Source organism: Emys orbicularis, chromosome 9 (genome assembly GCF_028017835.1).
Source record: "Emys orbicularis isolate rEmyOrb1 chromosome 9, rEmyOrb1.hap1, whole genome shotgun sequence".
Classification (NCBI taxonomy): domain Eukaryota; kingdom Metazoa; phylum Chordata; order Testudines; family Emydidae; genus Emys; species Emys orbicularis.
This window is the reverse complement of record NC_088691.1, coordinates 55,126,905-55,141,356: the sequence shown is the minus strand read 5'-3', so window position 1 is coordinate 55,141,356 and position 14,452 is coordinate 55,126,905. Positions and strand designations below refer to the sequence as shown.

The 14,452-nt window shown below is 46.0% G+C and overlaps 1 pseudogene; it reads right to left on the bottom strand.

Moving 5' to 3' along the window:
• Positions 1–4,636, bottom strand: part of LOC135884103 (transformer-2 protein homolog alpha-like) — a 111,369-nt pseudogene extending 106,733 nt beyond the window's left edge.
• Positions 4,637–14,452: the final 9,816 nt, after the last annotated feature.

Genomic DNA, 14,452 nt, shown 5'->3' with positions numbered 1-14,452 from the left:
TTTAGTTTCAGGAGGTAGTCTAGAATGTTAGGGAGGGTCACCATATTGGGCGTTAAGTGATTACGTGAGCACCAGAGGGTGAAATGCTTCCACTTCTGCAGGTAAGTTTTACGAGTGGAGTCTTTTCTACTGTGCAGGAGGACGTATCGGACTTGCTCGGAATAGGCTAGTTCATGGGTTTGGAACCATGAAGGAACCAGGCTGTGAGGTGGCACTTTTGGAGCTGGGGGTGAAGAACCCGTCAATTGTCCTGGGAAAGGAGATAGAATCATAGACTTTAAGGTCAGAAGGGATCATTATGATCATCTAGTCTGACCTCCTGCACAACGCAGGCCAGAGAATCTCACCCACCCACTTCTGTATCAAACCTGTATCTGAGCCATTGAAGTCCTCAAATCATGGTTTAAAGACTTCAAGGTGCAGAGAATCTTCCAGCAAGTGACCCGTGCCCCACGCTGCGGAGGAAGGCGAAAACCCCCCAGGGCTTCTGCCAATCTACCCTGGAGGAAAATTCCTCCCCGACCCCAAATATGACGATCAGCTAAACCCTGAGCATGTGGGCAAGTCTCACCAGCCAGACACCCAGGAAAGAATTATCTGTAGTAACTCAGATCCCACCCTATCTAACATCCCATCACAAGCCATTGGGCATATTTACCGCTAGTAGTCAAAGACGAATTAATTGCCAAAATTAGGCTATCCCATTATACCATCCCCTCCATAAACTTATCAAGCTTAGTCTTGAAGCCAGATATGTCTTTTGCCCCCACTACTCCCCTTGGAAGGCTGTTCCAGAACTTCACTCCTCTGATGGTTAGAAACCTTCGTCTAATTTCAAGTCTAAACTTCCTGATGGCCAGTTTATATCCATTTGTTCTTGTGTCCACATTGGTACTGAGCTTAAATAATTCCTCTCCCTCCCTGGTATTTATTCCTCTGATATATTTATAGAGAGCAATCATATCTCCCCTCAGCCTTCTTTTGGTTAGGCTAACCAAGCCAAGCTCTTTGAGTCTCCTTTCATATGACAGGTTTTCCATTCCTCAGATCATCCTAGTAGCCCTTCTCTGTACCTGTTCCAGTTTGAATTCATCCTTCTTAAACATGGGAGACCAGAACTGCACACAGTATTCCAGATGAGGTCACACCAGTGCCTTGTATAACGGTACTAACACCTCCTTATCTCTACTGGAAATACCTCGCCTGATGCATCCCAAGACTGCATTAGCTTTTTTCACGGCCATATCACACTGGTGGCTCATAGTCATCCTGTGATCAACCAATAGTCCGAGGTCCTTCTCCTCCTCTGTTACTTCCAACTGATACCTCCCCAGCTTATAACAATAGTTCTTGTTATTAATCCCTAAATGCATGACCTTGCACTTTTCACTATTAAATTTCATCCTATTACTATTACTCCAGTTTACAAGGTCATCCAGATCTTCCTGTATGATATCCCAGTCCTTCTCTGTATTGGCAATACCTCCCAGCTTTGTGTCATCCTCAAACTTTATTAGCACATTCCCACTTTTTGTGCCAAGGTCAGTAATAAAAAGATTAAATAAGATTTGTCCCAAAATCAATCCCTGAGGAACTCCACTAGTAACCTCCCTCCAGCCTGACAATTCACCTTTCAGTATGACCCGTTGTAGTCTCCCCTTTAACCAGTTCCTTATCCACCTTCCAATTTTCATATTGAGCCCCATCTTTTCCAACTTAGCTAATAATTCCCCACGTGGAACCGTATCAAATGCCTTACTGAAATCAAGGTAAATTAGATCCACTGCATTTCCTTTGTCTAAAAAATCTGTTACCTTCTCAAAGAAGGAGATCAGGTTGGTTTGGCATGATCTACCTTTTGTAAAACCATGTTGTATTTTGTCCCAATTACCATTGACCTCAATGTCCTTGACTACTTTTTCCTTCAAATTTTTTTCCAAGACCTTGCATACTACAGATGTCAAACTGACAGGCCTGTAGTTACCCGGATCACTTTTTTCCCCTTTCTTAAAAATAGGAACTATGTTAGCAATTCTCCAGTCATACAGTACAACCCCTGAGTTTACAGATTCATTAAAAATTCTTGCTAATGGGCTTGCAATTTCATGTGCCAGTTCCTTTAATATTCTTGGATGAAGATTATCTGGGCCCCCTGATTTCATCCCATTAAGCTGTTCGAGTTTGGCTTCTACCTCAGATGTGGTAATATCTACCTCCATATCCTCATTCCTATTTGTCATCCTACCATTATCCCTAAGCTCCTCATTAGCCTCATTAAAGACTGAGGCAAAGTATTTGTTTAGATATTGGGCCATGCCTAGATTATCATTAACCTCCACTCCATCCTCAGTGTTTAGCGGTCCCACTTCTTCTTTCTTTGTTTTCTTCTTATTTATATGGCTATAGAACCTTTTACTATTGGTTTTAATTCCCTTTGCAAGGTCCAACTCTACATGGCTTTTGGCCTTTCTAACTTTATCCCTACATGTTCTGACCTCAATAAGGTACCTTTCCTTGCTGATCCCTCCCATCTTCCACTCCTTGTAGGCTTTCTGCTTTTTCTTAATCACCTCTCTGAGATGCTTGCTCATCCAGCTTGGTCTACAATTCCTGCCTATTAATTTTTTCCCCTTTCTTGGGATGCAGGCTTCTGATAGTTTCTGCAACTATGACTTGAAGTAATTCCAGGCTTCCTCCACCTTTAGATCCCCAAGTTCTTCAGTCCAATCCACTTCCCTAACTAATTTCCTTAATTCTTTAAAGTTAGCCCTTTTGAAATCAAAAACCCTAGTCACAGATGTATTTTTGTTTATCCTTCCATTTAGTTTAAACTGAATTAGCTCATGATTGCTCGAACCAAGATTGTCCCCTACAACCATTTCTTCTATTAGGTCCTCACTACTCACCAAAACCAAATCTAAAATGGCATCCCCTCTTGTTGGTTCAGCAACTACTTGGTGAAGGAATCCATCAGCTATCGCATCTAGGAAAATCTGAGCCCTATTATTATTACTAGCACTTGTCCTCCAGTCTATATCTGGGAAGTTAAAGTCTCCCATGATCACACAATTCCCATTAGTATTTACTTCATTAAAAACATTAAAAAGGTCTCTATCCATATCCAAATCAGATCCCGGCGGTCGATAGCACACCCCAAGCACTATCTCAGGGGAGGCTCTAATAGCTTTCTTCCCCAAGGTGATTTTTGCCCAGACAGACTCTGTCTTATCCATTCCATCCCTTCTTATTTCTTTACAGTCTACTTCATCATTGATATACAATGCTACTCTACCACCTTTGCCTTTATTTCTGTCTTTCCTAAACAACACATACCCTTCAATACCTGTACTCCAGTCATGACTACTATTCCACCATGTTTCTGTTATCCCTATAATATCCGGTTTCACTTCTTGCACCAGTAACTCTAGTTCCTCCATTTTGTTATCTAGGCTCCTCGCATTGGTGTACAAACATCTTAATTCTTGCTGTTTGGCTTCACTCACATTCTTTACCCAATTAGGCCCAGACATTCTACCGCCAGTATCATCTATTAGAATTGTATCTACAGTACCCTTCCTCCATATGTCCATTCTCATACCCACGGCTGTATCCTTTCTTGCTTCGTTTTCTTCCCTCTCAATGTTAAAATCCGGCGTGGAGATTACCTGGACATCTCCCAAACATCTCCCCCCAATTCCTAGTTTAAAGCTCTCTTAATCAGTTGTGCCAGCGTCCATCCTAGAAGTCTATTTCCCTCCCTACTCAGGTGAAGTCCATCCCGAGAGAACAATCCTCTGTCCATGAATGCCTCCCAGTGACCATACATCCCAAAGTCCTCCTTATAGCACCACTGCCTGAGCCATCTGTTGATCGCCATAATCTTGTCACACCTTTGTTGCCCTTCTCTAGGAACAGGCAGAATCCCACTGAAGATCACCTGAGCCTCGATTTCCTTAAGCGTCTTCCCCAGCCTGGCATAGTCTCCCTTGATACGTTCCAGCGAGAATCTAGCCGTATCATTCGTTCCCACATGAAGGACAATCAGTGGATTCTTTCCCGCTCCCGTTAGGATCCACTTCAATCTCAGGTCCACATCCCGTATCTTGGCACCCGGCAGACAGCACACCCTTCTGTTCTCTGGATCAGCTCTGGTTACAGGCCTGTCTATTCTTCTCAGTAAGGAGTCCCCAATCACGTAGACCTGCCTTTTCCTGGTGACGGTGCGATTCTCTGGTCTATCCCCTGTTCCCTCTGGCTGCAAGTCCTCTCGATTCCTATTCACCCTTGCAATCCTCTGCAACCCATCCCGTATCCTCCTGGGGCTCATGTTTGGTGTCATCTGCATTGACTCTTCCCCTCTCCTTATAGGGCTAGCTGCTCTTCTCTTCTTCCTTGCCCTCTCACCTTCAGTGACCACCTGCTGTGCCCCTTCTTCATTTTCCAACTCTGCAAACCTGTTCCTGAGCTCTATTGCTTCTTCACTAGCCCGTCTTTTCCTCTGCATGGTTCGTTTAGTCACATGCTTCCACCGTCCACTTTCCTCACCCAGCAGTCTCCCCTCAGAGTTTTTTGGTCTTGCTTCCATCTGCAAGTCTGAGCTTTTCCCTTCGGCCTCATCACGTCTTTGCTCCATCATCCGCTCGAACCCCCTTCTAAACTCGACCAGAGTTTCCATCTGCATCTCCAATCCTCAGATCTTTTCTTCCATCAGCTCTATCAGGCGGTACTTCAGGCAGACAAAACTCTTTTCAGGTACCCCCTCCAGGATCATGTACATGCTGCAGCTTCCACATCCAGTCCAGTAGCGTAGCTAGCAGGGTGCAGGGGAAGCAGCCACTTCCCCTCAGCACATTTCCCAAAAGCGGCGCCTGCCGGGCCGGTGCTGGGGGCAGCACGGCCGGAGGAGCCATGGTGGGGGGCGGCAGGCGCGGCCGGAGGAGCTACGGGGCCAGCTCCTCAGCCATCGCGCCCCACGCTCAGCACGGCCCCAACATCGCCGCAGCCACCTCCTGCGGCGACTCAGGGCTCGGCGGCCAAGCGCTCCCTGCCCCTTGCTAATGCGCCATGGAGCGAGGCTCGGCCAGCGACTCACGAGCCGGAGCCGGGATCCACCCGCGGCGCAGGGCCAGGTTCGGCCGGGGACAGGCGGCGGCGCAGGACAGAAGGTGAGCGGCAGGGGTCCGGTGCCTTGCACTGGGGGGTCTGGGCGAGGGGCTCCCCGGGGCCAGGCCCGCACGGCGGGGTGCAGGCCGCGCTGTCTGGACGGGGGGCCCTGGTGCGGCGCAGGAGCCTGGAGCCCGGGGTGGGGGGGACGGGACCCTGCGGGTGGGGCCAGGCGGCGCAGCCGGCAGGGGACACCTGCAGAGCGGGCTGGGCAGGAGAGACTCTCCCGGGACCACGGGGGGACAGGGGTATCCGCACCCCCGGGAAGCCTGCAGGAGTCCTGAGCCGGGCCCCGGGATTAATCTGGGGGGGAAACAGGAGGAGCCAAGGGGGGCGTGGCCAGAGGAGGTGTCAAGGGGGGGCGCCTTTTTTATGTTTGCTCCCCCTACACTTAGAACCTGGCTACGCCACTGATCCAGTCATCTTCATTGTGTCTTCCACTGCTTGGGTCACTACAACTGCTGCCTCTGTATCTGTCATAGGCTTCCCACCTAAATCCTGTACATCTGGGAAACACAAACCAACCCAAAACACCACCATCCACAGCAAAACAAACCCCCAACGAGCACCAAGACACTGCTAGAACACTGCACATTCCCTTCAGTAGCCTGTGTGTTCCTCTGCCTGCCTCTCTTAGTCTTCCCCCAAACTCCCCCTGTAAACTCCCACTCAAACTCCCCTGTTTACAGCTCTGTTTGCTGGCTCCTGTGCTGCTGCAGCTGTCTATGCTGCTGCCTGACTGGCTGGCTACCTTTATAAGACACCTAGTCAGAGAAGCCCCGCCCCTAATCAGGACTCAGCTTCTCTCCCAGCACACTGTCCCTACCAGTCTGCTTATGCCGCTGCCTGATCTGGCCTGTTGGGGAGAGCCCTTGGATGACGGGAGGACATGCGGAGTAGGTAGGGATACCACGTCTGTCTTGGCCAAGCCGGGGCAATAAGGATGACCCAGGCCTTGTTGTCTACGATCTTCCGAAGAACCCTGTGTAGCAGAGGGATTGGTGGGAAGGCGTACAGGTGAGAGTTGTTCCATGGGATGAGGAACGAGTTTCCTAGGGATGTAGTCCCGAGTCCTGCTCTGGAGCAAAACAGGGGACATTTTTGATTCTGGGTTGTGGCAAAGAGGTCTATTGATGGGGTGCCCCAGAGGGAGAAGAGCTGTTGAAGTATTGTGGGGTGCAGCTCCCATTCATGTTCTGTTGAGAAGTGCCAGCTGAGTGCATCGGCAGTAGTGTTGTGGCAGCCTGGTAGGTAGAAAGCGATGATTTGTATGTGATGTTGTATGCACCAATTCCATAGTTGGATGGCTTCCATGCAAAGGGAATGTGATCAGGCTCCTCCTTGTCTGTTGATGTAGTACATACATGCTATGTTGTCTGTTAAGACCCGAATAGATTTGTTCTTTATGAGGGGAAGAAAGTGAAGGCATACTTGCCTCACTGCTCTGAGCTCTAAGAGATTTATGTATAGGTGCGTCTCTGATGCGTACCACTGGCCTTGGGCCATGCCTAGATTATCATTAACCTCCACTCCATCCTCAGTGTTTAGCGGTCCCACTTCTTCTTTCTTTGTTTTCTTCTTATTTATATGGCTATAGAACCTTTTACTATTGGTTTTAATTCCCTTTGCAAGGTCCAACTCTAAAATAAAATTTATTTTTTTAAACTCAGTAACTAACTCTGTAACTATACTAAAGGAAGGGAAACAACTGGGATGTAACTAATAACTATTTCTATGTTCTTTGTTACTGTTTCCAATAGAGACCAGGGAAGAAAAGGCAGCACTGCCCCAAGTCCCGTCTTCAGCCGAGGATGGTTGAGAAGGACCTGAGGAGGGTGCGGGACGCATGCACTCAGGAAGATTCCAACGAGATGGGAGATACCAACTGAGTGGGTGCGTCCCAACCAGGCACTGCTACTGAAAATCTCCTATCAATGGCGCCGGGACACACCGTCACCTAGAGTGGAGCACCCACAGGGACAGCACTTGAAGAAGAAGCAGTGTTTTTGGTGGTGGCCAGGATGTTGGACTATACCACAGTGGTCAGGACTCTCAGTGTTGCTGTGGACTATCATAGCAGCTGGTGTATTGTTAAGTGTACTTGTGTTACGTTGTATATGGAAACAGTCAAGAGGGGCACAACCCTCTAAAGAATGGCCACTAATTATAACCTATAAGTAATGTAGTAAGCTCCCCCCCCCCCCCCCAGTGTACTAGACAATCCGGACCCAACCTTCTCGGGCCCACTATAATGGGAAGTCTGGAACACCAGTTGGAATAGGTGTGGTATGCCTGTACGAGAGAAGGTGCAGGGCACGGTACTACACAAGGGGCAGTGGGACAGACGGAGCATTGACACATTCCACCTTGATGCCTGGCCCTATCAGGAAATATGTCACCGTATGTCCTATGCTTTTCCAGGGATACTTGGCAGGAGGATCCCAAAAGAAAAAGAAAGGGGTGGAGTGTTAGAATATAGATATTCAGGCCTGCCTGTAAAGGCCTATACTTTAAGAACTTATGTGTATTTTTATCACTTAGCTAGTTATAGAGGTTTAAAAACAAAGAATCAAAATCACAATCCACCTGTGTATAGGCCTTCTATCACTAGGATAGTCTGAGGCCTTGTTCTTAGGCTAAGGCCCTTGGCTAAGCAGCAGGGGCAGCCATAAGCTGGGAAGCATACGGTCACATCCTCATATTCCAAACCAGTCACATTGAAATAAGGTGGCGTTGGGCTTTTAGGAAGACGATCCTGTCCTGATAGTGCCCACCACCACCAGATAAAGAAACAGATCTTAAGATGGTTAAATAAAACTTAGTTTGATAGCATCCTGTCTGGCAAGAAATCACTGATCAATGGTTGTGGGTGTGAAACCCTCATTTCTCTCTGTTTTATCTTTAACAGTAAAAAAGAGGGAGCCATAATCTGTCTGGTTCTCTAATTGTTTCTGTCTGCTGTATAAATAATTTTGCTAGGTGTAAGTTAATTAGTGTAGTAGGATATAATCGGTTAGAGAATGTTACAATATCTTAAGATTGGTTAATAACATTTCAGTAAAATGATTCATTAAGGTATAGCTGAGAATATTACTATATAAACGGGTGGAAACAGGAAGTGGAGGGGAAATTGGAATCATGCTTGCTAAGGGGGGGAATGGGAACAGGGACACAGGCAAGGCTCTGTAGCATCAGAGCTGGGAGGGGGACACGGGGAAATTGCTCTGTGGCATCAGAGCTGGGAAGGGGAACACGGGGTAAATGCTCTGCGGCGTCAGAGCTGGGGACAGAACACTGGGGAACTATTGGCACAAAGAGATAAGCCCAACCCTTGTGAAGGGCTTCGGAATATGCTTGCTTGGAAACTAACCCCAATAAACATTGCATTGTTTGCACTTCGGTCTTCTGCTTTCTGTCTACATGACAAGAACCAGGCGAGAGGGTGAAAGGAAAGCCCTCTAACACTGCCTATGGTCATCAGGTGGGGAGGCAAAGAGGAAGGAATTCCAGTTGGAACCTGCAGTTCCGGTATGACATCCTCCTCCACCTATGGAACCGGTGCACTGAGTGGGTCCCATATATGTGCTATAGGGATCCCTCAGCCCCCAGCAAGGCCAGAAAGAGGGGCCAACCATTTGAGGCAGCCACCATGAGGAATCATTAGTCCCTAGGAAGGTTGCGTCCACAAGGGTACTAAGTCCTGGATCTCCTCTCCAGTCTTGGCTCTCTCCGGGGGGAAGGAGGACGGACGTGCTTGTGAGATGTCTAAATATGAAAATTGCTCCTGTTGGAATGGCAAAGCCATTGGTACCAGGGCAATCATGCCTAACCATTGTAAGTGAGATGGTTCCTGGTGTGGTGACATGCCTCAGGAGCACTGGGCCAGAGAAGACAGGAGATGGCAGGTAGGGGAGGAAGATATGGTGTTGTGTAGGTCTCTGTGCGCCCTGGTTTGTGGGGGGTCCCAATGATCGGCACTGCCAGTACCAGTGCATCCCTGGTTGTGGTGCAGTCTTTGGGCAGACAAGTCAGTTTTGCAGTCCAGACCCACACTCATGGACATGATCAGCAGGTGAAAGTTTCTGTGCTTCAGTACCTGACTCGCTAACTGAACTAGTTGATCCTTCTTATGCTCTTTACCCTCTAGCCTGGGGGATTTTTTTGCAGAGCCAATTCCTTAGGGTCTGCATATGAAGGCTCACCTGACCTCATTAGGCTCTCTTATGGACAGTCCTCAATAGGGATCAATCCTGGTGCCTATAAGAGTGTCCCTTGCTCTCATAGGATGCCCTGGAGGAAGAGTCTGGGCTTAGGAAGCTGAAGACTCCACTCCAAAGTGCATGCTCGGAGGGTTGCTGCTCATTTGGTGAGGGCAATGTACAGAGGGGTCTCCCTAGCCTAAATCGGAGAGATGGCTTCTCCATTAAATGTTTCTTAAGGCAAAGCTCACTGGCTTAACCAGTTCTCAGTGGAAATGAGTGACAAATACCACACTTCACTGAAAATGTGTCTCATGCAGACAGTAGAGGCAGCATTGGTGTGTGTTGCTCATGAAGATTTAAGGCAGGCAACAGTTTTTGAAGCCCAGGACTCTGGGCATAGTCCCAAACTGCAGGGAGGGAATCCCGGTCTGGGGAAACCACTACCCTAAATATATTAAAACTAACTGTACTAAGCTAAAAGAATAACTACTTACAGGTCTGAAAAGCTGGAGGAAGAGAGGACACAGGATTCCAACTCAGGCCATGCAGCGACAAGAACTGAAGGGGCATTAACCCACACTGCCTCTTATAGCCTTGCCAGGGAGCATGAGGAGATCTACTGCACAGGTGCAGGCCTGATTCAGGTGCATGCACATCCACATGTGGAATAGAGGGACGAGCACTCAAAGAAGAAATGAACACTTGCTGGGAACATGGTGCTGCCAGTAAAACTGTTTGTACAGCACCTGACACAATGGGGTCCTCCTCCATAACTGGGGTTGCTACTTGCTACTGTAATACAAATACAAAGTGATCACTGCCTAGAACAGTGGCAGTCAGTAAAATTCTCCATGACAAATTACATAAACTTACAAATGACTGAGGCGGAGATCTGAAAAAGGGCTGTCCATCAGCATTTTTACTCCACAAAGGCTGCAGAGCAGGAAGAGGGAACCCTAGTGCGACCCTGGCTCCATTACCAAAGCAGATATCCAGATGCAATGCAGGATACACAACCAAAATTAACTACAAACTTTAGTTGATTTGCCAGGTAACTATTTCCTTGGGGTTTTAGCTGCACATTTCAAGTGTTCTATTGCTTGTGGCAGTTATAGGGAAATAGTGATGATAAAAGGCACATCTCTACCCTTTCCAGATGTTATAAAGATGGAAAACTGAAGTGCACTGTTCAAATTCAATGAGGCTTGGTCAAGGGTTTGGAGTTTGTGTTGCTATCCCAACTGGATTGGATAGTAGGTGAACATGTTCTCTCAACAGGTCACAGCAGAGGAGTTAATAGCAGTGAACTTCCATCCTCACATGAAGATGACTACCAGAACAAAACCAGCACTGATTCCCGAACCCTGCCACAAACTGCACTCTCAGGCACATACTAAGGATGTACAACATACAGGTGCGATTCCTCTGCTTACATACACATACTTGCTCAAGTACAAAGTGTAGCTGCAGTAGCAGAGCCACAGCTTAGCCATGCTCCCACATGTACTCAGCCTGGCTGAGCTAAGCCTCTGCTGCTGCTACCATGGCTACACTGCTACTTACACTCATGAGAACTAGCACAAGCATGTATGTGAGCAGGAGAAATCAAGCCCCTGGCTTGTAGCACAGGCACAGCTTAAGAGAACTCCCAAACCAGAGAAGGCCTTGTTCTTTTGCCAGGCCACTTCTTGACCCTCATTCCTTGACTTCCACACTAACTCCTCCGGTTTGGGTTTCTCAACTATCTGGATCTGTGGTTGGACTAGTCATGAGAACTTAGCTCAGCTCTGCAAAGCAGGGACAAGTTAGCCAACAGCTGTTGTTCAAATCATTCAGACCATTTTGCACCTTCATACACTTATTTTCTCCTGGCATTGCATGACAGCCTACTGGAGCCCATTCTCTGCAAGGCCATCAGTGATCTGCTGCTACAGAACATGAATGCATTAAACAGAACTCAAGTTGGCCTGAATGTTCTCACTCCAGAAAAGTCTGATTTTCTTGGGCTCATTAAGATCAATACACATTTATCCAAGTGCTCTATTCACAGTTTAGTCAACTATGCCATTAGTGGGACAGTAAAAATTTGGTGCGGACAAAAGTTTTGTCAGTAGTCCTAGTATGATCCCTCCGACCAGGATGAATTTACATGTTGGTTATGATTAATTGGCTTAACTGTAGTTACTACTAGGCATAGCCTCCTTGTGTCTCAACAATTGTTCCTGGAATAAAGAAATTGCTTCTCTAACCCATGTCCCACTATGTTACTCCTGCACAGAGTTGAAGTCACCAATTTTATTATTGCGTAGCTTTTGATTTCCAGCGTTGCATTTCTCTCACACACTCCTGTTGAGGCCAGTGGTGTAATCCCACAATTTGTATCCACACAGATTCTACAGAGAAATCCAGCCCACACAAATTTTACTACACTTCACATTTCTAAAAAATGTCTAGGTAGAATGGTACCCGCTCCCCACCCCATGGCCTAATTTGCCTTGCCAGTGGTTTACACGGCATTATCCCTAGAGCTAAGCAGGAAAGTTTTCCTGTCCTGCTAATATTTTTAATGCATTTGTCCCAATTTGGAATGGGGAAAATGTTCAAAAACAGACCTTTTAAAGTTTTTCTAACAGAAAATGTGAGAGACCCCCACTCTCAGTATAACCAAGTTTGGTGGCTAGGGGACTAAGCTGGGATGGGAAGAGCTAGGTTCAAGTCCCAGGTAGAGGATGGACTGTCTCTCCCCCTCCCCCCCAAGAATTCCTACCAGCTTTAATCATCCAATCACATCAGTTTCCTCACATTTCAGACATGCTTATTTATAAATAGGCCCTCTGTCACTGCCAGGTACCTTCCCAATTTTTGCTTTTAACAGGCTGGTTTTGTATGCCTAGATAGGACCAAAGCACACTACGTACCTGGCCTTTACAAAGCTGTACCAGGATTTAACTTTTTGGGGCTAGATGCACAGTAAAGACCCTCTTGTTTTAAGCATGGTGATTGGAACACCCTTTCAAGTACAAATGTAGGATAGGACATAGCATTAGGAGGCCTGCATTCTATTGCCAGCTCTGCCACTGACCTGTAGCAGGGTCTGGTGCATCTACCAATGTACAGTGTAAGTTAGCATGGGACAGTAACATACCATAAAACTATATGTATTAATGTTTCTTGAGTAACCAAATCTCTGAAGTCCCCTTTAAAAGATCCATGGCTGCCTCTCCTCCTCACCTTACTATTCTTTTCAATTTAGCTTCTTACATACAAACATCCCTGGTATCTGTACACATTACAGAATAAAAATACCATATGGCCTGCATCAATACATTGTTTCTTCTCCATTTCCCCCTACTTTGAGGAAAAAGTAAAAAACTTATTTTTTTGCTCTATGTAAATGGTGATGTTATTAGTTCCTTTGTAGGAAAACAGATCAAACAACATTTGTAAATGGAATAACTCCCAATAGAGGTGTTTCTAGTGGAGTCCCATAGGGATCTGTTTTTAGCTTAGTGGTATTCAATATCTTTATAAATGACTCCAAAAAGGATGTGAATCATAGTTAACCAGCTGATCTTAAGCTCCTAATGTGATGTGGTGGCTTGAAGTGGTAATGTGACCTTTGGAGGTATAAACGGGAACATTTGAATAGGAGTAGGGTTGTGGCATTACCTCTGTAGATGGCATTAGTAAGATTACAAGAATGCAGTTTCCAGTTCTGTTATCCACACACAGTGCAAGTCAAGTGGTGATTTGACCATGGTCTCTTAAGTACCTATATAGTGAGATCTCTGACAACAGAGGGCTCTTTATGTTATCAAAGACATAGCAAAATTCAAGTGAGGGTAATGAATCACTGGAACACTGCTGGATTCTCCATCACTTGAAGTCTTTAAATCAAGACTGGGTGTCTGTTTCTAAAAACAATTCCCTAACTCAATCACAAGATAAGGGTCTGATGCAGGAATTACTGGGTGAAATTCTTTGGCCTATGTTAAGCAGGAGATCCCTTCTGGCCGTAAAAATCTATAAAAGCAAGTCTGGAGTAAAACGTTGCAATTTAACCCAATAATAGTGAGATTGTGATCATACTTTGTGCTGATCACTCCTACAGGAACTCTCTCAGGATAAAGCTAAGAAAGCCAACTCAGTATAGTTGCCACCTTCTCTCCATTTTCATTCTTGTTTTACCTCCCTCTATCCCCATCCCCACATTTTTCTTTTCCTTCCTGGTGTTGTTGATCCTTTAAGTTCCCCACCTCATATGTAGGCCATATACTGCTCTTCCTACTTGTGAATGGGTGAGAAATCCACTGATGGCAGTGTAGCAGACAAAAAAAACAAACAAATTAAAAAAACTTTAGTAAACAGAAGAGTGGTAGGAAAGCTACTTTGTAGTTTGAGAAAGCAGGGAACTAGTAGGCTAGTTCTGTACATTCATGGTCTCCAATACTTCAGAGATTTAAAAGCTTATGCAAATCCCTGAAGTATTACAAAAGCTACATTTTCAAGGAATAATTCCATTTTTAAGAATTGAAACAGTTTAGTTGGTTATCTTTGGGAAGTGAAAACCTCACAGATGAGTGCCTCGGACTTTGTATGCCCATTAGTTGTGTACGTGTTGTCTACTCCAGTGAAATCTATTCCCTGCCTGGCCCTAATAAAGCACATGGTCTCATTCACAAGCCTTCAGACATAACATGTTAGGAGGTGTAGAATGTATTCCCTCACCCCATGACAGCCAATTGAAAGCTCAAACATTACCATATAACAGTAATTTATAAAAAAGCCTTCTCCAAGTATACAATACTATTCAACCTACCCCTCCCTCCTGCTAGCGTACAAGTTACACATAAGGCTTGACAAGTCAGACCTTTAGATAAGCATCTATTTACAAGCCACAAAGCAGCGATTTTGTAGAAGTAACTTTTGTCCAGATAAAAGCAGTATAAACTTAACATTTTATTAATGGGCTTCATACTATGCATATTCTGGCGGGCTGTGGAGAAGGGCGATGACGGTCTTCTCTTAGTTAATTAGCTACTGAATTTGAAAATTGGAGGAACAGATTACTTTGGCTATGCATAAGA